We start from the raw sequence: 24,219 nt of genomic DNA, 5'->3' as shown, positions 1-24,219 counted from the left end.
TATATTTCTCAAAACAAAAAGAAAAATCTATAACTGTAGAGATATTTAGAACTATAAATAGAAATAGATAAATTTATAGAAAACCTCAAAAACAAATATATAGCGAAAACATAGTGAGACCGCTTAAATGAAGACGAGACCCCCTAGTATCCATGAAATTCGACAAAATCATAGACTCTGTATATAAAAGGATTACGATAGAAGGATTTTCCAGAATAATGTCATCTTCTCATCATTGCCCTTTGTCCTTTTTCCTAAAATTTAGAATTTGTTTTAGCTAAAAAGTGACAATGTTAGCCCTCTGTAGATATCGAATATGACATCATTCTGGTAAATTCTTTTAATACAACCTTTATATAATATGCAGAGTCTATGATTTAATTAAATTTGATGGACATTGAAAGACCAGGGGGTCTCATTCAATTTAAGCGGTGTCAGGTAGGTTTTCACTATATAATTTGAATATCGAACTGGCACTTCATGCGCTCCGTAAACATGAAAGACAGGAAGTGTACCCAAATTCATTTTAGTTACGTTTGTATCTACCTATTTACTAGATGTCTGCATAATATTAGAAAGATTGAGAGATCAGCGGGCTGTCACCACTGCCTGTGCCCTTTGTCCTAAAACTTTGATATAATTTAGCTGAAAAGTGGCAATATAAGCCCTCCATAGATATCGAATATGACATTATTCTAGTAAATCATTATAATACAACCTTTATATATAAAGAGTTTACGATTTACTTTAACTTGATGGACACCCTCATTTAAGCAGGCTCAGGTAGATTTTCACTATATATTTCTTTTTTAGGCTTTCCTTTAAATTTTTATTTGTCTTCCTAAATGTTTTCTAAAGTTATCGGTTTTTCTTTTTTTTTTTTAAAGAAAAATCATAATAAAAGTACATCTTTGAAGTTTTTTTTATTGGCAACAATCTATATTACATAAAGACAAATATGCAAGTTAGAAAAGGGTTTATATGCGAGAACCACGAGAATTTACGACAGCTTGAAGAGGTCATGGAAGAATTTCCTATGTATCTTATCAGTCCTCTTAACTATGAAAGTCATGCTTTAAATGTAATTAAGTTGGTTATTGTTTTGATGATTTTCCACTTAATTTTGAATATCCAATCGACTGCTTGCAGCCAGTTGGATATTGAATATCGAATAACGAACCGGCTGCTAACTTCACACACATAACAAATTATCATACTTTGTACTATTGATATAAAAATAATTGACATGTCCATGTACTATAGGTAAAACTCATTATAATATCATTGTCTTACCATCTTTTGAAAACTTAAAATCTTTAAGCTCGTGTTGAAAATTAAAAATGTCTTTATCTTTCAAATATTCCTTTATTTCTAAAAAAAAGAATGAAACAGAATATGCAATATTAAAAGAGACTTTTAACCAAGAATAATGGTCTAATGAATTCTAGGATTTTACAATGATACATTTATTATACAACAGTGTGTACTTTCATGTCTATTCAAATTATTTTGCAAAGAATTCCTCTCAAACTCGTGCAAGGACCGTTCTTAATTTTCAGTGGGCGAGATTTTCTTTTACTAGCTCCGTGTTGAAGGTATCACTATGACTTTGAGATGAAGAAAAGCAATACAAGTGCTGTTCTTTTGCTTTTTGTGTGTTTTTTGCTATGCATGTTCTGATTTGGTGTCAAGGATGGATACCCTATATCCTTTGTTTTTTTCTTTTATGTGAAACATTTCAATTTTTTATCCCTATTTTTTTTAAAATTTAATAACACAAGGACAAAAAAAACAACCTTCAACATACATTTGATAAAAGCAACGTTCAAAGACGGAAACAAATGATCAAAAGAGGATTTAAGATAATTATGAAATCACTCTTGACTATTATTTCTTCAAATAGTTTGAATTTTGGAAGAACGAGATGAAAATTCTTCGATTATAGATTTTAGTTTTAGAAACATAAAATGCATTTGAATTACAAATATCTAGAACACACCAAACCTTAACAATTTTCCAAAAGTTTGTTTGCACACATAACAGTTTGTAGTGTAAACACGGCATTTTAGCCTTTAGGTCCAGATGAACCTAAAGGTATTAATATCCTGTTGAATTTATTTTGATTTTAAAGGATTTGTGACTGGCCAGATACATTATCATCAACTTGAAGGTATTATGTGGCCCTAGAATTGCAAAATGTGTTAACTTTCGAAATTATGCCAAAAAACAAAACAAGTTGCATCATTCTGAAAACTTAAGTTGTAGGAAGGTCACCTGTCAAGGCTTTTTTTTACGTCATTTACATGTAGAATTTTACGTATTAGAGCTCAACCTTTTCTAATCATTGCTCATGGTAATAAAAGGGCTTTACCCAAAATATATTTTACATTCATTATTATCTTTGTAAAATAAATTTCGTAGCAGTATTCATTCATAATGAAAGCTCTTGCATGTATCTTAAAGAGAAAATTCGAAAATGAAATGAAAATTTGGTATTATGTTCATCCTAAATAAATCATATTCTCAAAATTTTAAAGGTTTATTTGTCTAGATAAGTGAGTTAATTATTTTTAAAACCGACTATCAATTATGTGCAAGTCGCCATCTTGAATTATACTAATAATTACCAACAGCTAATTGCCACAAAGTCCTAGTACGTAGCATGACATGACCGTTAATCAGTGTTGAAATGACTTGTCAAGCTCATGGATGTTCTACTCGACCAATGCTTTACTTGGGCATAGGTTACCTTAGCTGTATTTGGCAAAACTTTTAGGAACTTTAGTCCGAAATGCTCTTCAACTTCGTACTTTATTTGACCTTTTTAACTTTTTTGGATTCGAGCGTCACTGATGAGTCTTTTGTAGACGAAACGCGCGTATGGCGTATTAACAAAATTTAGTCTTGGTATCTATGATGAGTTTAATTAGATTGATTAGAATATTAAAAAAAAAAGATTTACTACAAGACATCTTATTTTTTAGAGGCTTTATATATAAGAAATATTTAGCGTATAATGCTTAAGTCAGGTTTAAAAGCTTCAAATGACAGAGGATTGTACATCGGTTTTAGCTTGTCGTTAAATTTACATTTTTGCTCTGAGATATAGTATAAAGTATTATAAAGGAAATATTTTATAGTAATGTTATAGGAGTTGGCTCAATAAAATGAAAAAAGTCGGAAGATACTTATTCTGGAAGAAATATTAACTGTGATTTGTCGTTATGCTCTCATTTAGATTTTTTTAAAAGGTGTTGATTTGAGATCTTTTGAGAATATATTTCTCAAATGCTTTTTTTAACGTATACTTTTGGTTTATATTTGGGTTTTTATCTGCCTTGACCAACGTTCAAATAGTCTAAGGTAATCAGCATGGCTTCATAACTATCTGGGTGGTGTATAAGTCCGTGATATACATGCTGTGTCACGATTCTGATAGAAGTATATAACGATTCTGATAGAAGTATATAACAAATACGCATATTATTTCAAGTAGTTTCCCACGGTTGTAGACTTTACTTTTAGCTTTTTTTTTAAAATGTAAATATAAATATCCATCACATTTAATTAAAGAATGACTTCCAGATTAATGTACAAAATAGAAACTAGGACAATTCGGAAATAGAAATACATCTGAAGTTTAGAGTCGAACTCGAAATCGCCATGACTTCAAAATCTTAGGGAAACAAAATTTAAGAGTGGTTAAGAATCGGTATAGGCCGTATCCCCATGTTATCAATTTTTAACTTTACTATTATATTTCAGCACCTGTGCTTCCGTTTACTTTAATTTTTGGTCCATTATTTCTAATCAGTACATTCCGTTTATACACCTGCACAGCTGCTAAACCTTCCCCGTATATGTTAAATTGACCCCTCCCATTTTCCTGATTTCCGGAAGTCAAATCAAGCTACGGCTTCATTTTCACTCTAACGAAACAGCGAAATGAATGCCGTTTTTTTTTTTATTGTTCATTGATTTAACATGTAAAATAAGAATATCAATTAGTAAACTTCGGACTATACAAATGCAGAATATATCGTGCATGTTTGCTTTTGTCAAACGAGATTAGAAACCTGAACAAAAACTGTTATATAAACACAAGCGCGTTCAAAACAAAGGAGAAAAAATTATGTGAGTAAAAGTTAATTGGACAAGCAAAATTTACAACCTTCGATCTCTAGGGAATTGGTAATAAATCAATATGTTTTTATAGTATAGCAGCTTCCATTATCCGAAAGATATCAGATAATCTATATTAATTTATAAAACTAACACTCTCGACCTCACTAAGATTTATTGCAAAACGCTTGGAGTATTACAGGTACACCATTTATTTGGTCATGGCTTTCAAATGTCTAAATTTAAGTGTTCCCGTAAATTGTTTGCCTATTAAGGACAATTAAATTTTTTTTGTAAAACTAGTTCTATTTTCCCTTTTATATGAGACATCAATAAATGATAAGAGTGTATACCATTTCATTGTGACACCTGAATGTAGTTTCCTGACTTTAACCGAAAATCATTTTCTTCTTAGTTTGAATTCAAAGAAATAATAGCACCAAATATAATTAAATAATTCCACGGCGACCCATTTGTATTTGTCAACACCTTGCAGATGTATTTTAAATGTGTGTATCAAACGCGACCTTGTGTCTTATAATCCACTGATCCGAATTTAAAGTCACACCTGGCACGATGTGCCCTAGAGGCCCGGATAATTATCGATCTGCAAATAACATTTTACCTTTTTACAAGCCTTCCAGGAGTATTGCTAGAGAATACTACACACTTCGTATAAACCTAGTCATGGCTTAGATAGTAAAAGGCCAATAAGCGTACACCTTAATATTGTCTTTACAGTTTAAGTTATATACTTTAATTCGTTCGCCTTTGGCAGTCTGACAAATCATATATTAAAACAAAGAAAAATACAATATTTTCTTGTGTTGTCTACAAAATTAAATCGAAATATATACGGTCAATATAGAAAATGTAGCTCCTGAATGAAAACAGTTGAATGTCTGCTCGTTTTATTTTCTTAATAATCAGATGGTAATTATATATAAACTTAGTCATTGGCGCGCTTTTGATTATGTTAAAGTATGATTAAAGACCAAGACTTTACGTAATTGTATTTTAAATCCAGTCATGCAATACCAGAAAACGTCACGACCTGCAGGAAGTAGCGAATATTTTTAAAATTAATTATTCATTTTTTTTCTTTATTACTGCACATATAACGATACAGTTTTGTGAATATGCATTTCATGTTAGAAAGTATATATTTAAATATATAATAAAAAAAATGAGGAAAACAATATGAGCCAAAAATGTCAATATTTTTAATAAAAGGAGGACATGCTGGCATCCTAAATTTATTCGAACAAAAATTGTTGTTATTGTAATGCAATACTGCTGTCATTTGTATTATACATTGAATCCTGACATAAAAAATATGTCGGATTTACATGTACTATGCGGGTATACAGATTTATAAATTAAAGTGCACATATGGTCAGTTTTGGTTGAAGCGGTCAAATAATTTTGTTGTGCAAGTCAGCATATGGTATAAAAACTACTGAAATTTTGTTACATATCAATATTTTGAATAAAAGGAGGACATGCTGGCACCCTAAATTTATACGAACAAAATTTGATGTTATTGTATTGCAATATTGCTGTCCATTGTATCATTCATTGAATCCTGACATAAAAAATATGGCTGATTTACTATGCGGGGTTTTACAAATTAAAGTGCGCATATGGACATTTTTTGTCGATGCGGTCAAAATTTTTTGTTGTACAAGTCAGCATGAGGTATTAAAACTACTGAAATTTTGTTACCTCTCGGTATTTTGAATAACAGGAAGACATGCTGGTACCCTAAATGTATGCGAACAAAAATCTGTTTTTATTGTATTGCAATATTGCTGTCCATTGTATTATACATTGAATCCTGACATAGAAAATATGCCTGATTAATACTTTGCGGGTATATAGATTTACAAATAAAAGTGCACAATGGCATATGCGGTCAAAACATTTTGTTGTAGAAGTCAGCATGAGATATCAAAATTACTGAAATTTTGTTACGTCTCAATATTTTGGAAAAAAAGGAGGACATGCTGGCACCCATAATTTATGGCAACAAAAATGTGTTGTTATTGTGTTGCAATACTGCTTTTCATTGTATTATACATTGAATCCTGACATAAAAAATATGGCTGATTTGCTATGCGGGTATATAGATTTACACATATAATCAGTTCTGGTCGATGCGGTCAAATAATTTTGTTGTACCAGTGGGCATGAGGTATAAAAACTACTGAAATTTTGTTACATATCAATATTTTGAATAAAAGGAGAACATGCTGGCACCCTAAATTTGAGCGAACAAAAATGTGTTGTTATTGTATTGCAATATTTCTGTCACTTGTATTGTACATAAAATCATGACATAAAAAATTATGGCTGATTTACTATGGGGGTATATAGATTTACAAATTAAAGCACACATATGGTCAGTTTTTGTCGATGCGATCAACAAATTTTGTTGTAGAAGTCAGCATGAGGTATCAAAACTACTGAAAATTTGTTACATATCAATATTTTGAATAAAAAACCTAAATGAATCCGAAAAAAAAATTGTTGTTATAGTACTCCAATATTGCTGTCATTTGTATATACATTGAATCCTAACATAAAAAATATGGCTGATTTACTATGCAGGTATATATATTTACAGATTAAAGTGCACATATGGTCAGTTTTGGTCGATGTGGTCAAATAATTTTGTTGTGCAAGTCCGCCTAAGGTATCAAAACTACTGAAATTTTGTTACATATCAGTATATTGAACAAAAGGAGGAAATGCTGGGACTCTTAGTTTGTGCAAACAAAATTTTGTGGTCATGGGTTATAATGATGCTTTCAAGAGTTCTACGTGATTGTCACTATTTTTAATAAATTCTATCCTGAAATTAAAATATTGCTGATTGTGGCTACATAGATCAAGGAAGTATAGCTAACAAGGACGTATAACTAACAAGGACGTGAAACTAACATCTAATATACGTCCTTGCATAGATATACATAATAAAGTGCAAATAAGGTTGAATATATACTCAGTGCGCGTTATCATTGTAACCAAGATCGTTTTTTAATTTATAGATTGGCAGATCACAGATAAATTTGTGTAACAAGCAACGTTTTATGCGTACTTTATTTTCAAATATTTGTATTTAATCCAGTTTATATAACGGAAGTATTAATTTTACTTTATTTTCGATGTTAATACTACGAAACAAAGATATTAAAAACTATTTTAAAAAATCGACGTAGAGCGGTCCTGTTTAGAAGTAAACTTAGTGTTGAGCAGACCAGTCAAAATTTAAATTGGGAACAGGTCTAGTTTCGATCGGATTTGTTAAAGCAAAAGTTAACTTATGTTAACTTTGTGGCAGGACCGGTTTCGAAGTTAACTTATGTTAACTTTACGGTAGGACTGGTTTCGAAGTTAACTTCTGTTAACTTATGACAGAACTTGTTCAAAGTTAACTTATATCAATAGCGGACCTGTTTTCAAGTTAACTTATTGGCAGACATAAAAACAGTCATAGGACCAAGTCCACTTTTCAAGTTAACTAGATTTTGGTCCTATGACTGGTCAGAACAGTCCTAAATCCGGTCACAGGTTAACTGTGGCCAGTCCAAATGACTGGTTATCAAGTTAACTTTCTGTACAGTTTAGGACTGCACCCATCTGTAGTTGTCTCATGGGCAATAATATTTTATCTCCTTATTTTTATAATGCCATGACAAAAAACGAAAACGACGAAAAGACAGACAGTTCACAAAACACAACAAAGAAACTAAAGACTGATAAACTCTAATCCTTCTTTTCATGTGGCCCCCGTCATGGAATAACAAATCCAACGAGAAGTCTAATTCAATAGGACACACTTCTTGAGAAGAGGATGGATTAGTGGCTACGACAATTGATACATATTCGTCGTTATCTGTAAAACAGACATTCCATAACACTTAACAAATTATTGGTGGCGTCCGGAAAATTTGCACACGGATTATTTCAACTTCAACACCAACAAATGTCCTAATCATTCATAGACTAACAAATGTCAAAATGTCAAGTGAAAATATTTCAAAATACTGCATGCATAAAACAATGTCATTGGTCTACAAAAACAGATTAATGTGAAAAATGAAAGTATCACTTCACAAATTTAAAGCGGCCGAAGCGCTTTTCCGAATTAAACTTCATCAGATACACATAAAGTTAGACATTTGAAAGCATATCGAATTTTATTAGTCTACGACCATCGGTATTGACACAGTTCTATATAACGCTTGCCAAACGAAAGCGTTGTAGGAATCAATATAAGAACATATCTCGTTTATATTTAGTAATAATAATATTTGTTATTATCTTTTAGAATATTTTTCATGCAAACTACAAACCTTGTATGTTGAATTTTTGCGAATCTCGTACAATCCATTCCAACAGGTCTCTCTTAAGACTTTTATTGACTTTACTAAGACCTTTGTAAAGTATCTTTAAAGGATCTGCACAACAATTTTTTTCTACTGTTTCTGTCCAATACCTCAGGACTTGCCAAAATGGGTTGGTCAGCCGTTGATCTCTGGCTAGTTTTAAGGTATCTTTGTTATATCCAATGTAGACACCGAATGCTACCCAGTCCTTTTTAAATGCAGGAAGAATTTTGTCTACTACAAATGGCCGCAGAATGTGTTTTGCTAAAACAGAATTAAGTCTTTATAGCACAAGGTTACAAATTTTCCCATTACAAAAAAAAATTATCAATGTTTAACTGTAGCGTGCAAGCTATATGAGGTTAACACATATGCAAATTGAATAATTTTGAAATCATTCTAACATTCACTACTAACTAACTAATATCCTTGAACTGTTAACGTAGTTAGTAAACCTAGTTTCCCACTTACAAAACAAGAAAAGTGTCCTCCTTGTTGGTTAAACGTTATAAATATTCTCATCACTAATAATTAGAATATACAATGTCGTGAATCCAAAGAATAAAGATTATCACATATTTCAAATTATAAGACTTAATATATACTTCGAGGCGGTTGACAATGTTTTCTCGGGGTAACAATCTGCTCTTTACCCTCTAAGCTATGTATTATTTACATAATATCAAAATGATTATTTGTTATATAAAATTGATAATTTGTTGTACCACATTAATAATTTGTTATATCAAATTAATATTTTGTTATATAATTTAATCTTTTGTTATATAATTTAATATTTTTTTTATTGCATAGCAATATAAGATTTCCCACAGAAAGTAACCAAAAATTAGCGTGCAATAAAATCTATTATTGCACTAGTGTAATACATCTTCAAAATTTAAGACGTCATCAACAACAAAATCTTTGTTTTAACCAATTTATACTTTCAAATATTAATTTTCTATACAATAAAAGGGTTATTGCATGAACATTGGTGAATATTGCCCCTCGTAGAACATATATTGCACTCGCAAGCTCGTGCAATATAAAATTCTACTTGAGACAATATTCACCAATATTCATGCAATAACCCTATAATTGCAAATTGATAATCTGTTTTACCATATACTTAGACTAAATAACATATGATTTTTACTGTATGATAATAGCATTAAATTAACGTAAATTCCATATTTTTCGAATTGATGCTTAGTGGGCTGATATGAAAAGTTTATCACATGCTTCGATTGTTATCACATGCCTTTCTGTAACGTTATCGCATGGCATTTTTGTGATACTCGGCATATTCCAGATAATACACCTTAATGCCACATTTTCCATGTGTTCAGTGAAAAACATTACAAAGTAGTGTACATAATAATTTTTTGGATACTGAAAAGTATATTATGTAAAATAATAATAAAAATAAAGAAATAAAAAAACAAACTAACAAATTATTTAACAAATGCATTTCTTAAAAGTTACAAACATAATTTAGATAGTTCCTTTGAAAAAATGGACCTTTCCAAACAGTGTTCATTATGTATATTGTATATTTCATATCGAATGTACTAAATTTGGGGTCCATGTCGTCAGTAAACTTTTCACTCTTTGAACTTCTATTTGGGAACCACGTGAAGGATCAATATATGAATCTGTTATTTTTCTCCATTGTTAAACATGTTGAAGCATATGATAAAAAGATCATAACATGTAATTTTTCATATCGCATGGCTCTTGGGCTGATATTGAACCTATGGCTGACAATACATGCGATATGAACAATGTCATATAATAAATTGATAATATCAAATTAATAATTGTTATATCAAATTAATAATTTCAGACTATTGCATGGCGTTTTTCATATCGCACATATTATCAGCCCTTTGTTCACTTTCAGCCCGAGAGTCGCATAGCTCTAGGGCTTATATTTACCGAGGGCTGATACAATACATTCGATATGAAATATCGAATGTGACATGTTATGATCTTCTGATCATATGCTTCAACAGTGAAAAAAATAGCAGATTAATGTTTAGTTGATCCTTTTACGTGGTTCTCAAATAAAAGTTCATAGAGTGAAAAGTTTACGGACGTTGCACCCCAAATGTAGTATACTCGATATGAAATCGTTCTAACATATGCCGCAACAGAGAAGAAAAACAGGAGTAATATATATTTTGATAAGGACGACAAAAAATAATTCAACAATATACATAACGAACACTGACTGTTTGGCAAATCACCAGTTTTCAAGTAACTTTCGAAATTATGTTTAAAACTTTTAAAAAATTATTTTATCATTTTACTGTTTTTTGTGGGTTGTTTTTCTCTTAGATTTACACAATATACTTTCAAGTATCCAAATTATTGTTGTGTACCCTACCTTAGAATGTTTTGCACTAAAAATTAAACGTAACATTAAGGTGTATTTTCCGGAATTTGACGAGTTTTTACCGGAATGCCATGCGATAACGTTACGGAAAGGCATTTGGTAAAAGTCGAAGTATGTGAACAACCTCTCATATCAGCCCGTTAGGCACCGATTCGAAAAAAATGGAATTTACGTAAATTTACTGCTATTATCATACGGTAACATCATATGTTATTTAGTCTAAATATATGATAATCTGTTTTATTATACTTTATGTTATAATGCCATATTTTGTTTGGCTAATATGAGGGTGTTAGTTTACTCGATCACATGACTGAGCGGGTGACAATTTTTTTAATGTCACCCTCTCGTCCAGACCAATCAAAAATCGCTAATCTAAATAACAATGAACTGAATAATATCAAGTTATTAAAGACAATGCATAATTTCTACGTTCCAGCTCAGATTCTATTATTGGACTGTCAAAATAAAAAATTAAAAAAATCTTGCTTTCCTCCAGTCTGTTGATTTTTCTAATACCCGTAACTTGGTTATGTTTGTGACGTCATAGAAAATGATAATAAAGAACATTCATCTGTAAAAGACAATAATTATAGGACATTCAGTATAATAAATTAAATAATACACAGCTGAGAGGGTGATAGAGCAGATTGGTATCCCTCGAAAAAGCATTGTCAACATTGGCTTTGCCGCGGTTGACAATGTTTTCTCAGGATAACAATCTGCGCTAAGTTTGAAGTTTCTGGAATAAAGTAGTCGCTATGGTGTTCTGATTTTGTGTTTGTACATATGTGTGTTTGTGTTAAGGGGTAATACACTTCTTTCATGTATTCGTCTTTAAGGATCGAGTAATGCAGATAAATTAAGGCAAGCGTGTCTGCTTCATTTGAGTTCTGACATAATTTTATATATCATATTAGAGCAAGAAATGCATTTACAAGTAGCATGGTGAATGCTGTTTAAATTATATGATGCATACCACAACTTAAAACAGCAGAATTACACACGTGTTATTCACCGCATAATGTACAGAAGTTAAAACAACTTTTTTAAATTTTAACCAGAATGCAGCTTTAAAATAAAGCAATTCCATGATTACTTGGAAGACGATGCTATCTGTGATTTCAGAGTAATTTGTTTCATTAAACTAGGAAACTAAATGATGATGAGGGTAGATTTGACCTTGCATATCTACGACTGTCGTAATATTTAAAAGTAAAACAATAATAGTTCTTGATGTTTGAATATAATAATTTTAAACATTTCAAAACAAATAAATAAAAATACAGGTTTATTTCAATGTATTTATAAACCAATAAAAAATACTAAGATCGAGTACATTTATAAATTTTGTAACGATTTTTAATTCTATAAAATAACTATATGTAATGAAATTATAACCCTGTTAAATGCAGACAATCAACTGCATTGAACGTAGTTCAAAGGAATGAAACTCTTGCACAGAAATGACGTATCAAAAGAATTATTTAACACATAATTCTTGCTCCACCTTCAATTACCGTTCTGAATTATCAATACAACCAACACTCGTAAAACTATAGAATAGTGACAGTTAATTAATGCTTACTCACAATGAAATATATCTGTTTGATTTGTTTTTAAACCTATCCAGAAAAATGCACGAACTTGTTTTTCATAGCTCATAATTAACATGTTTACACATTGATATAATACTGTTTTTAAACATTATAAACATTAAACAGTATAAGACACAATACATTATCATGTGCTTGCTTTAACTTACCCAAATAAATATCTATTTTTTTATTTCAGATCTTTACATCACATAATGTCTCATAGAATGATTTTAATTCAATATTCAAATAGTTAATCAACTTTTTTTTAATTATTTCGAAATATTGAAAATAACTGTTTTACCAACCGCAGATCCAATATTCTGAGTTTTGGTGAAAGTATTAGCTAAAGATTAAGATTAAAAATAATTTTAAGTTTTAATAAGATCTATAAACTTTATGTGTGCATTGCTTTGGTCTTGTTTTATTCTTTTTTAAAACTTTGAAGTTAATTATATTAACATCATAACCTTAACAATACCCATTAGAGACGGGTCTAGAGCCTATTAGTAGGGTGCAAAATTTACAAATATTATCGATTTGTCTTAACGGAAAAACATACGGCTATATTATATATCATTGGGAAGAGGAGAACAAGCCTCATCGAAATAGCGTTGTCGTCGTTGTCTGCCGTGGTCACGTTTTTTTTAAATCGGGGTCAAAGGTCAAAGCCAAAATTCAAGAAGTATGCACAGTCACTTTTAAATAGCTTGTTTCTCCTACATATATGCGTTTGAAGCAAAAATAAAAACGACTTATTTATAGAAAAATATCTTTTGTATCTAGATTTAGAACTTGTTTTATATTTTTATCCCCAAAAATGACTTTAGATTGACTTTTTGCATATAGGGTGCAAATTTGAATTTTTTTAAACAGCTGCTAAATAACAGTGACCTTGACCTATTTTTATTTCGAAATTTCAAATTTTTTAATTCAATTTGATACAAGTAACATCTAAAGATGTTTTTTAAATCTAAACTCTTTAAATAGTAAGGTGTTCGTCAATTTCTAGGTAAATATCTTTCAGTTATTGGGTATAAAATAGTATATATTATCATTGGTTTCGAAATTTGTGGAACATTAACGTTAAACTTGGTTGAATATAAAGCTCTGTGTAAAGCTTTGCTTCACAAAAGTCAAAATTATTGCAAACAGAGAAAAAGGGGGGTTAAAGTTATGAAAACAAAACGTCTATTAGAAACAGGTAAAATACCGCATCCTACATGTCCAGATGACTAAATGAGCAACAATTGACCATAATGATTACAAGTTTTCAAAACATTATTAAGGGAGAGAGTTATGTAAAACATCGATGTATATTACAAAAAGATGCAAACACAAAATGCGTGAAATACCATGGGGACATTAAAATCTTGAAGACATGGTGACATAAGTATGACAGAAAACAAACAATAAAGACGAGAGAAAGAACAAGTACATAATGAAAATCATGATCGAAGCTTATATTAGCTACAATCGTATACGGTCTCCTGTTAGTTTGAAAGCCAACCAACCACGTCAAGGTCAGAGACCAAATGGCAGTTTTTTTGTTTTTTTTGTTTTTTTTTTTACATATCTTTCTCCACAAGATAGATTAAAACATTACGGACTGCTTACTTTTCATTCTATATGTTCCAATGATTGGTAAGGTACCAATAGATAATTGAAATCTTATACATCGTCATCTTCGTCGTCATCAATGTTTCTAACTGTAACCAGATGAATATTTACATTATGACAAATATCCTCTGCCTGACATGGGCATAAATCTGTACACGATAGATTTTGTTCGAAGCAAATGCAGCCCTTTGAACACACTGATTTCCCCTTACAAGTGCGAACTAAATCTTGCAGAAATTCGGATGACATCTGATCTTTGAAATAGACAGGAACAAGTCCGTTCTTCTTTTTCCAGAGGAGAATGATGGGGTACTTTTGCTATATGGGAAGACATCCAAATATAGGTCTGTAGTGAAGCTCTTAGTACATGTTGTTTAAAGGTAGATTCGGAAGGAGGAAGTTTGGCAAAAGAGGAATTTTTAATTGTAGCTAATTTTACCCTCAATTTGTTAAGGTCACTATGATCAGTTTGAGTTTTAACTTGATATCATACAACCTAACAACAAGATTTCGAGCTGCAACTATAGATTTATCGATGTCACAATTCGAAAGGTTTGACAAATCGGAGAAATCATCTGGGTTGTCCTTCAAGACTTTAAAAAGAGTGCGCTTACCGATCCCAAACAGGGATGACGTTGTATCGCATCCTGTTACAGCATGTGCAGCTGGTAGAATGTTACACATGATAGACCCAAGACTTTGACATAGTTCATTGACAGGTATATAGCGGCGCAAATCTTGTGTGCAAGTTATAGTGCCTGTTTGAAACCATAGCTCATGGGTATGCTGTATGGAGGGGAAGTAATGAACGCATAAAATCAGTACATCTGTATCTGGTGACTTCATTATTATCCTTCTCTTGATTCCTTTCACACAAAACACTTTGTCTGCATGAACAGCATGTAAAATCATGCGAGTATCTGTTTCCTCGTGTGTACAAAACAATTCATCAAATCTGAATACTCCTTCTGAGCATATTTTCGTAACAGAAATAGGGTCAGTGGAGGTGCCAGCTAGATAAATGACTTCCCCGTGTGTCATTGAAACGGTTGGTCTATCGTGATGCTGAATAATCGATTCGCCAAGAAATCTAATTAAGGCCTGCTTGTTCTCACCTACTCCAAGAAACTTTTTCCAGTCAGGAATTTGACGACTGTCTATGACCTGAAACACTTTAAATGACGAACAAGAACTTGATCTTCGGACACGTTCCGCTGATTTTATTGACTGTTCTAAATCATATCTATCAAAAACGTCCACGAGACAACCTGTACTTTTCAAACAAAACAAATGGGATTGGATAAAGACTCGTGCCAAATCACCAAAGGTTTTAAACTTTTTCACTTGCAGAGATTGAGTCAAAGCCATACCGTCTCGTATTAATACAGTAGAAAACCTATCGGAATGTTCCAAAGACTTCACACTTGAAACTAAAGCTTCCAGTTGATGGCCAAGATCGGCTTTGCATGTTTTCCTCATAGTTCCATCATCATGAAAAAGTGATGTTGGTATTGGCCCGATAGGAAATGACAAGACTTTTTCCACAGTGACGTCATCCCGACTATTTGCAAGCACCAATGCCCGACGAGAGACCAACTCAGGATTGATGTGACCTTCAATAATTTCACCTGACCTACATTTCAGTTTTGTCTTTTTGGTAAGATCTTCGAACGTCTTTAACTTTTAACGAGTAATTGGACCATAAAAATACCATGTTGATCGTCTGCAAGAGCGCCGTCAATAAATGATTTTGCCATTTTCGCACCATCTTGTGGTGCATTGATTAATGATGATTCGATATCTCTTGGTGCATACATTCCTGTCGAGATGTTGATTAAGGGTTTTGGATGCAGCGAGACGTCAAAGGGATCTGTCATTCTTTGCTGCATATGATCTAAGAGAAGTTTCAGATAAGTATCGTCTCTTCTCATAGATGTTGGTTTTGCCTCTTCATGGGACAGTTGCTCCGCAACAGCAGTGAAACCAGAACTGAAATCGGCTAGAATGTGGCGTGTAAGGGACCATCTTATCAAAGCAGGTTTCTGTCTTGTGCTATTAACAATACTACCACATCCTTTGGAGTCCTTTATGACAGTCTTTTCTGTTGCCATGTCACTCCATATCCCATTGAAGGCACTTGGCTTCTGTCGAATAGAAAAATCACCCGATGTAAACGCTGGCAAACTATCTGGAGGAAAATTGAACATATCTTGTATATAAACTGGCAACCATCTAGAATAGTTAAACCTGTTTGTGACAAAAATGAAAGGCACCATGGCCGAGACTGACGACATATCTCCATAGTCCTTCTCTTTCGGATCGAATGTTTTGTAACATTATTTTGACTGTCGTGAGAAAGATGTCCCAAAATTTAAATGTTGGTGATACATTGCAACCCCATTGTCTAAAGTCTTTCAAGAGAGGAAGCATGTGACGTTCAATTTCAGCCATTGCAGAATTAATCGATGACAAGACTTCTGGATTCGAATTGAAGTTAGAAGCTATGTACGACAAGGAAGACCAAAAAGTGATAGGAAATGAATTAATAACGTCTTTTTCGACGCACCATTTGAAGAAAGCAGACAATAATGATACATACAAAGCTTCAAATGCCAAAGTCAAAGCTCTTATGGCTCGATTAAACTATTTTCCATTCAGCATCTGGTCTACTGTTCCAGAAGCATAAACCGAAGAATCAACTAACAAATCTTTTAAACCTCCATCACCCCATAACTTTCCAATAGCTGCAATGAAGCATGATAGTGTATGGAAACCACCTAGGCGTATTATGTGATTTCGGAATGTCTCTGGCATAGTCCATGCGACTTGCTTTGCTATGGCGTATAGTTGTTGGTCAAATGTTTGAACTGAATACTTCTGGCCCATGGCTACTGTCATATCAACACACTTTCGCATGGTAGTGTATACCGTTACCATATCACTTGGCTTAGAATCGATAATGCGTGTATAGGACACTATCGAGAAATGGGGTTTGAAATTCGACAAACAGCTGTTATAACCAGTCCAAAACGGTTTTTTCTGAGGCACGTCTGTTGGGAATAAAACAGGAATGTCTAAATTCTTTCTAGAGATCGACCGTAAGAGAATCCAAAGCATTTCAGATGTATTGGATAGTTTGCTTGCGCAGTCAGTTATGTTGCCGTATACATCTTAATTTCTACGAGGCGTTTTCCCGTTTTTGGTTTAACAAACGGCATACAAGCGGACAGAAAGAAAGCACTATCATCGATTTGTATTGACCTTTCTTTGGTTCTTTTTATTTTTTACTGATCTATGTTTGGTTCTTCGTTATAATGTCGAATTTGGAAAACAGCCCTTGCCATTGAATCGAATGTGTCTTTTCCATCTATGGTTTCGGTGTTAATATCGATATTATCAGCACCTTCCTGAATCAAACCTCCGCCATCTGGAATAGGAATTATTCCATCCGGAACGTAAACACCGTTAGTGATTTTTTCTATTTCATGATTGGCAGTGCTGGTTAGGTATCGTCTGATCTCTCCGTATGAAGCACAGATACCATGAGAATATAAGGTCTCTATGAGATGTTTCGACCCGAAATCGTGGTATAACTGCACAGCAAGACCAAGGTGGAACGGAGTAAAAGTATCCTTGGAAACCGAAACAATACACTCAGTTATACCCATCACCTTTCTTATTTAGTCAAACGGAACAACATAGGGTTCAGACGCGTCCTTAAATGACTTGTTGTCCATCAGCCAACAGACAAATTTTGTAAGCGATGAAGGCATCCGCTCCATAGACACGGCTAAGGACGCCTCGTTTGGAGTTGGGTATTCATCGGTAGGAACGGTTAAATTTTCGATGTCACGTCTAAGGATTTTAGCCGCGGAATGTAATATTTGATCATCGCTGATATTGTCGGACACTTGCGATACTTCCTGTTCAATTTCAGATGTCTTTAACTTTGATTTCAACTTTCCCGCGGCTGCAACAACGTTACCTATTGATACGTTGCTGCTAAATACAAAGTTTGACTTCCCTTGACCGTGCTGTGGTTGCACAATAATTGCCTTGTCGTAATACCTTTCCAGTTTATCTTGTAGTTTGGTTACAGGGTATGTCTTTGGCAGGTGATCAGGCAGATGAGAAATATATATTTGCAATATTTGCGACATGGGGAAAGCCTTTCTTCCAACAAATAAATCTTCGTGTACATCTGAAATTAGCGACCGAAAAGCGGTGTCGTGGTCCAGTATAGAACTAGCAATGTTTAAGCTTTCAGACTTAGCTTTAATTAACAAGTATTTGGTAATACAACCTTTATGATAGACTGCATTGTCCAAAAATGCTTTGTCATTCATCATTTGAAGCATTATTAGGTCATTCTTTTCAAATGCTGATCTTCTTTAATTATCTCTTCTGTCATTTGACTCTACTTTGCGGAGCTTCCTGTCTTTTTTGAATGTTTTTTTTTCACAAAAAAAAACAACATCCCAATTTAAAACTTGGCAAATAGATTGAACCTGCATGTTTGGAACATATGTTTGAACTGCTGTAGGGGTTTGCTCGGGCGTACCTAATGACGATTCAGCTTTAAAATAACTGCAGTTGTGTCTGCTAGTGTAGGATTTATAGCACGAACGGTGGTATAATATTTTGTAATTATCAGCACGAAGATGATCTACGTCTAAAACACCATGCAATATCCTAAAATATACATGATCTTTCCGTGCACCCATAGCATCAATAAAGCTATTTTTGCTAATTCCTCGCATGTTAATGAGCATTTCAGAAGCAGAACCCTGACATATAATACACTGATCCCATTGTATTTCATTACTACTACGTTTCGGACTTGATGGACATAGTTCAACAGGACTGTGATTGTTTGCCATATTATACAATTATAACAAAACTATGAATTCAATAAAACAACTAAAGTGTTTTTTCCTCAAATAAAACAACGAACTTCAACCATATTCCGGGTCTGAAACGTGAACAAAGGATTTAATTTGTATGTTACAATTATAACAAAACTATGAATTCAATACAACAACTAAAGTTTTCCAACAAAAATTTATTCCTCAAATAAAACAAAAAACTTCAGCCATATTCCGGGTCTGAAACGTGACCGATGGATTTGATTTGTGTATTACAATTATAACAAAACTATCACTTCAATAAATCAATTAAAGTTATAAAAAACAACAAAAAAAATATTTCCTCAAATAAAATAACGAACTTCAAATTTATTGGACTATTCAAAACATAAAAACTATAAATACAACAAGCATAAATGAGAAACGAAGTGAGTGACAATTGTCCTAATTAATGACCTGGTTGTGTGAACTACAAAACGATTCACGACACGAGGTAATGCGTGTTTGAATCAAGGCAAAAATTTGGACTAAATTTATGTTTTAAATTGCTATTTTCTTTGCATCGATTAACATTACATAAGGCCACACCAATTTGATTCCTTGTTCGACGGACCCGCCCGCACCTATTTTTTTCAAAACAGATTCTTTTTATTTTTATTATATTCCCGCTTCCCGCATCCGGAAATGAAATCATGTCCATTTCCCGCACCGGTTTTTTTGTAAATATTATATAAAGATCTCAACATTTGTTTTTTAAAATCACAGTCTAGCCTTTATATTACGATTTTAAACCTATCAGCACCCCACAACACTGTAAATATCTGCGAGAATATTTGTTTCAGCATGAAACCAATTTATTCCACGCGGGAGTGCTCCGATATAAATAGAAATACCAGTACAGAACAAAACGTTGGTTTCTTTCCCCCTAACTTATATTCCCTATAAAAAAAAAGTTCGTTGTTAAAATAAAGAACAAAGAACTTCTGAAGGATTTGCCTTCAACTGCAATTATAATGAATGGTGACGGTCAAACCCGCTGCAGGTTTGTGCACCTGTCCTGGTTGATTCAGAGACCTGTCGTTCAGCAGTTATCGTTTGTTGATGTGGTTCATTGGTATTTTCCCGTTTGGAAATATAATTTAGATCGTAGGTTTTCCTGTTCGAATTGTGTACAATACTAAGTTGTGGTCCCTTATAGCTTGCTGGTTGGTCTTGATCAAAGCACTGTGTAAAAGGCCGTACTTTGACCTATGTTTGTTATTATCAGGTTGGGACCAACCCTCCCTCAGACAAGGGCCTTGAAGGGGTCATTTTACCATGTTTACTGTCTGTTCAGTCTGTTGTAGAAAAGAAAATAGAAATACTAAGGATTTGTACAGTGCTACTATACAAAACCTTTGACAACTTAGAATTTTTTACTCAAAAAGAGGAGAAATACATTATATTTTAAACACTTTTCTAAAAGAGGGATGGGTCCACTTATTTTGAATAATATTAAACTGTTAAAGTAAATGTGTTAACATGGTTAAAGTCCAGGAATATTACATAATTCTTGGACATGTTTTGACCATTTAATACCAAATATTATTGTTCTTTGGGAAAATATAAGCCCTTTTGTACTTTAAGTGTTTTTACAAAAAAAATATATTATAACTTTAATATTTTGACCCCTCATAAAAGGGATATTATAACATTAAGGGGTTGTTCTGAACCTGATTATGGCTTGGATGGAGAATTGTCTCATTGTCAGTCACACATACATAGACCAGATTTAATTATTCAATTATTTCTTGTTGAACATGGAAAAATACTTCATAAATTTAAGAAATATCAAGGTACAAGTGATAAATCAAGTTTTAATATAGTCAAAACCTACTATTTTATGTTTACAAAAAAAATATATAATCGCTCGCCTTTACTTTTTAAGCTTCGCCTCAAAAATTTGCAAATTAAATATTTTTTAATTAAAATTTTCAAATCGCTCGCTTGCCCCAATTTTTGGAGTCCAAAAATCCGTAGAACAAGAAATTAAATTGGTGTGGCCTAAAAGATATTTGGCGCAAATGTGAACCCTGTCTTATTGCTTCAATCCGAATAAAAATCCCGTGATAGTAACACGTAATACAACTGCTTTCGTTGAAAATGTTGTTAATTTCAGCTTTAAAAATAGACCTACTGAAATCATGAAATACTTATACTTAAATTATATAAATATTTTTTAGCTTTCTTTATATGAATAATTTGATATTTAAGCTAAATGATAAGTACAATTTGAACAAATAAAACAAAGAGGAATATATTTATTTTTTGTGTTGAAGATTACCTGTACTGTACAGTTTCTTTGGGTACCATAAGAAACAACGAAATTTTGAAAAACGTGACCACGGCAGCATACGACGACATTCGTGATTGGAAAATGTAATAATTTTTCAACAGTTTGCATCTAAATTTAGCCGTATGTTCTCCGTTAACTTAAACTCGTAAACTAGACGTCTTTTTCGATACTGGGCACCCTACTATATGTGCTGTGCGCAAAATACTTTAAGATCACGTGGTACGATGAAAGCGTTTCTTCATCAATATGAAATATTAAACATCAAGATCAATTTGTTGATGTTTTTACCCTGGAAGTTTTTTTTTTCATGTATGGTGTTGTCAATGTGTGCACTGTTTATTCGTCAGTAATTAAATATTGTAACTAATGTGTTTTGAGATTTGTATAAGATATCACAAGTTATATACATGTATAATGTTTAGTATATTAAATGTCATTGAGTATTTGACGTACGTTTTATTTTAGTTTATATCTGTATCGATTACGCCAAATATGGCGCACGTTTGTCATGTATTGTATAAAACGTTACCGTCACTATTTAAGCGTAACCCAAAAAGTGTACACGTATGAATTCTTGAATAGACGAATTGATATGTTTAGCTTGGTTTAGTCACAAAAGGTTTTTATTATAAGCCTTTTGAGTAGAATACTCTTATTTTTGCTCTGAAGTTTGACTTTATGTTTTTATTCCTGCTTAGAATTTTTGCTTCAGGTACGTAATTTAAAATAAATACTAGTGATACATCAACTTCTTTAGGTGTTGCTGTGCTATCATTTGGTTGACAGCAAGGATATCATTGGTTCCTAGAGGCAAAAAGCAGCGCATTTATCTGTATATAGGTCCAACCGTATATTTAATGAGTTAGAATCGAATTTTACAAATGTAAAGCATTGGATTTTAAAAATATTAAAGCGGATGTCTACGAAGTTTATTTCTAAACTGACTCAAATCTTTGGGCAAACATTAAGTTATCTTAAATACCATACTTTATTTGTAGTATCAGTTATTTCAATGCAGTGCATACTGAATAGGTTCATGATAGATTAGATGTTTGATTCCTTGAACATGTTTTTATACTTGTATATGTTTTATCCTCACAACATGGCCGAAAAACGGCTCCTTGATAAGTGATTTTGTGTGCAGGACCGGAGCTTTTTTTAAATTGTATTTAAGGTATACAATCGATTGGTTTATTGTTTATTGATGTAAATTGAACTATACGTATTAATAGTTTTGAGTTAGGGGATAATTGTTTTTGCAATGAACCTTTATGTCCTTACTAATTTCAATGAAACTTTCACAAGATGATGACTATAAATTATCATTATTCCAACGGAGCGTGTTTATAGTATCAAACAACACCATTATTTTACCTCAAATTTTATGAAAATATTGAAGTCTTCCCGATTACTTTTCAAGAAAATATGTCCCTGACTTTAAAAAAATTGTATTGTAAATAAACACTCTGCAGTTACACGTTCTAGAAAAAAATCATACCATTACATTTAAACGCAGCGCTCCAAAATGGTCGTCCTTCACTTGCCCTTGGTATTCAAAAGACAAACATAAAGCCGGGAAATTGTACAACTACCTTTTCCCTTAAATGTCTATATATTCAGAATTGGGTGGTCTTTCTTGGTTCTGACGTTGTTTAATATCTCAATAACGTAGTGTAGTATTATTTTATTTGTCTTTATGAATTTTACTTTGTTTACGTTTTGGTCTGTTTTCAATGAAATCCGTTTAACATGACTTTGTACTTATACATCCCGTCTTTGTGTTATTGGTTTATGATAATTCTCGTATTCTTGCCTTCGCTTTTGCTAATGGGCTTTGTCTATATACTTTTATATGTTTCTGTGATAGATATGAACTAGCTCTGTACTTATACATCCCGTATTTTTGCGTTTGTAAAACATTCATGTCTTTCTTTTTTGCTAATGTGCTGTGTCTATATATGTGCATTTTTCTTTGATACATATATGACGTGGCTCTCTATCTTATACATTCCGTCATTATGTTGTTGTGCTATGGTAAATTTGTGTTTTCATGTCTTTAATCTTTGCTAATATGCCTAGTCTATTTACCTTTTTGCGCTACTTTGTGACATATTTGTTTTTTTTCTGTTAATTTGTTTTGTTCACATATCGTTGTCAATATAATGGAATTTGATGCGAATGTCTTTCTAGTGAGATGTTTCGCAAGCTTTAAACCAGGTTTAGTCCAACATATTCTACATTAAAAAACGCATGTACCAAGTAGTCAGGAATATTACAGTTGTTATCCATTCGTTTGACCGTTGAATTGCCATTTGATTTGAGACTTTCCTTTTGGACTTTTTTCCTCAGATTGCAAATTTTTGTGCTTTTACTTTGAAAACGTGCATCAGTAGTTTTATCTTAACTTACTACTAGTATTAAGTTTATAAAATCTTCGTTACCAACGACTTATATAATATGTTGGCCCTGTGTGTTTCGAGGGAAGACGAAGACATTCAATTTTAAGAGCTGTGATTTGATATTATAATTAGATAAATTATTTTAGAAAATTAATTATGATGAGTCTTACCATCTTTAAGTCCGTTCCTCCTTAAATCGACGGGAATCCTCTTCTTCCTTTGATGGTAGGCCAAACCAGCCGATACCTGAAGTGTGTTAACACTGATGCATTTAGGAATTATCATATTCTTATTATTTTTGAAATTTATAAGTCTTTGATAAAGTGTGTAACACATTTAATAAGACAGTGTAGAGTATGTAAAACATGTTATACGACAGTTAGGCTACTTTCTATGATAATTTTGTTTTGTACTGAATGATCATGTCGCCATATACTAGTATTCGATTGGCCTCATTTTTTTCATGTTAAGGCTACTAACTATATAGGGCTGAA

The 24,219-nt window shown here is 32.5% G+C and overlaps 1 long non-coding RNA gene across 1 annotated transcript; it reads right to left on the bottom strand.

Moving 5' to 3' along the window:
• Nucleotides 1-1,342: 1,342 nt before the first annotated feature.
• LOC134683961 (uncharacterized) lies at nt 1,343-23,943 on the bottom strand. Its single transcript, XR_010101126.1, has 3 exons — nt 23,896-23,943; nt 8,481-8,777; nt 1,343-1,371 (listed from the first exon to the last, which is right to left on the bottom strand). It is a non-coding gene; the product is annotated as an uncharacterized LOC134683961 (long non-coding RNA).
• Between the last annotated feature and the right edge of the window lie 276 nt (nt 23,944-24,219).

The sequence above is a fragment of the Mytilus trossulus genome, chromosome 9, assembly GCF_036588685.1.
Source record: "Mytilus trossulus isolate FHL-02 chromosome 9, PNRI_Mtr1.1.1.hap1, whole genome shotgun sequence".
NCBI classification, from domain to species: Eukaryota; Metazoa; Mollusca; class Bivalvia; order Mytilida; family Mytilidae; genus Mytilus; species Mytilus trossulus.
The sequence above is the reverse complement of the archived record's forward strand: the minus strand, read 5'-3'. Positions and strand labels throughout refer to the sequence as shown.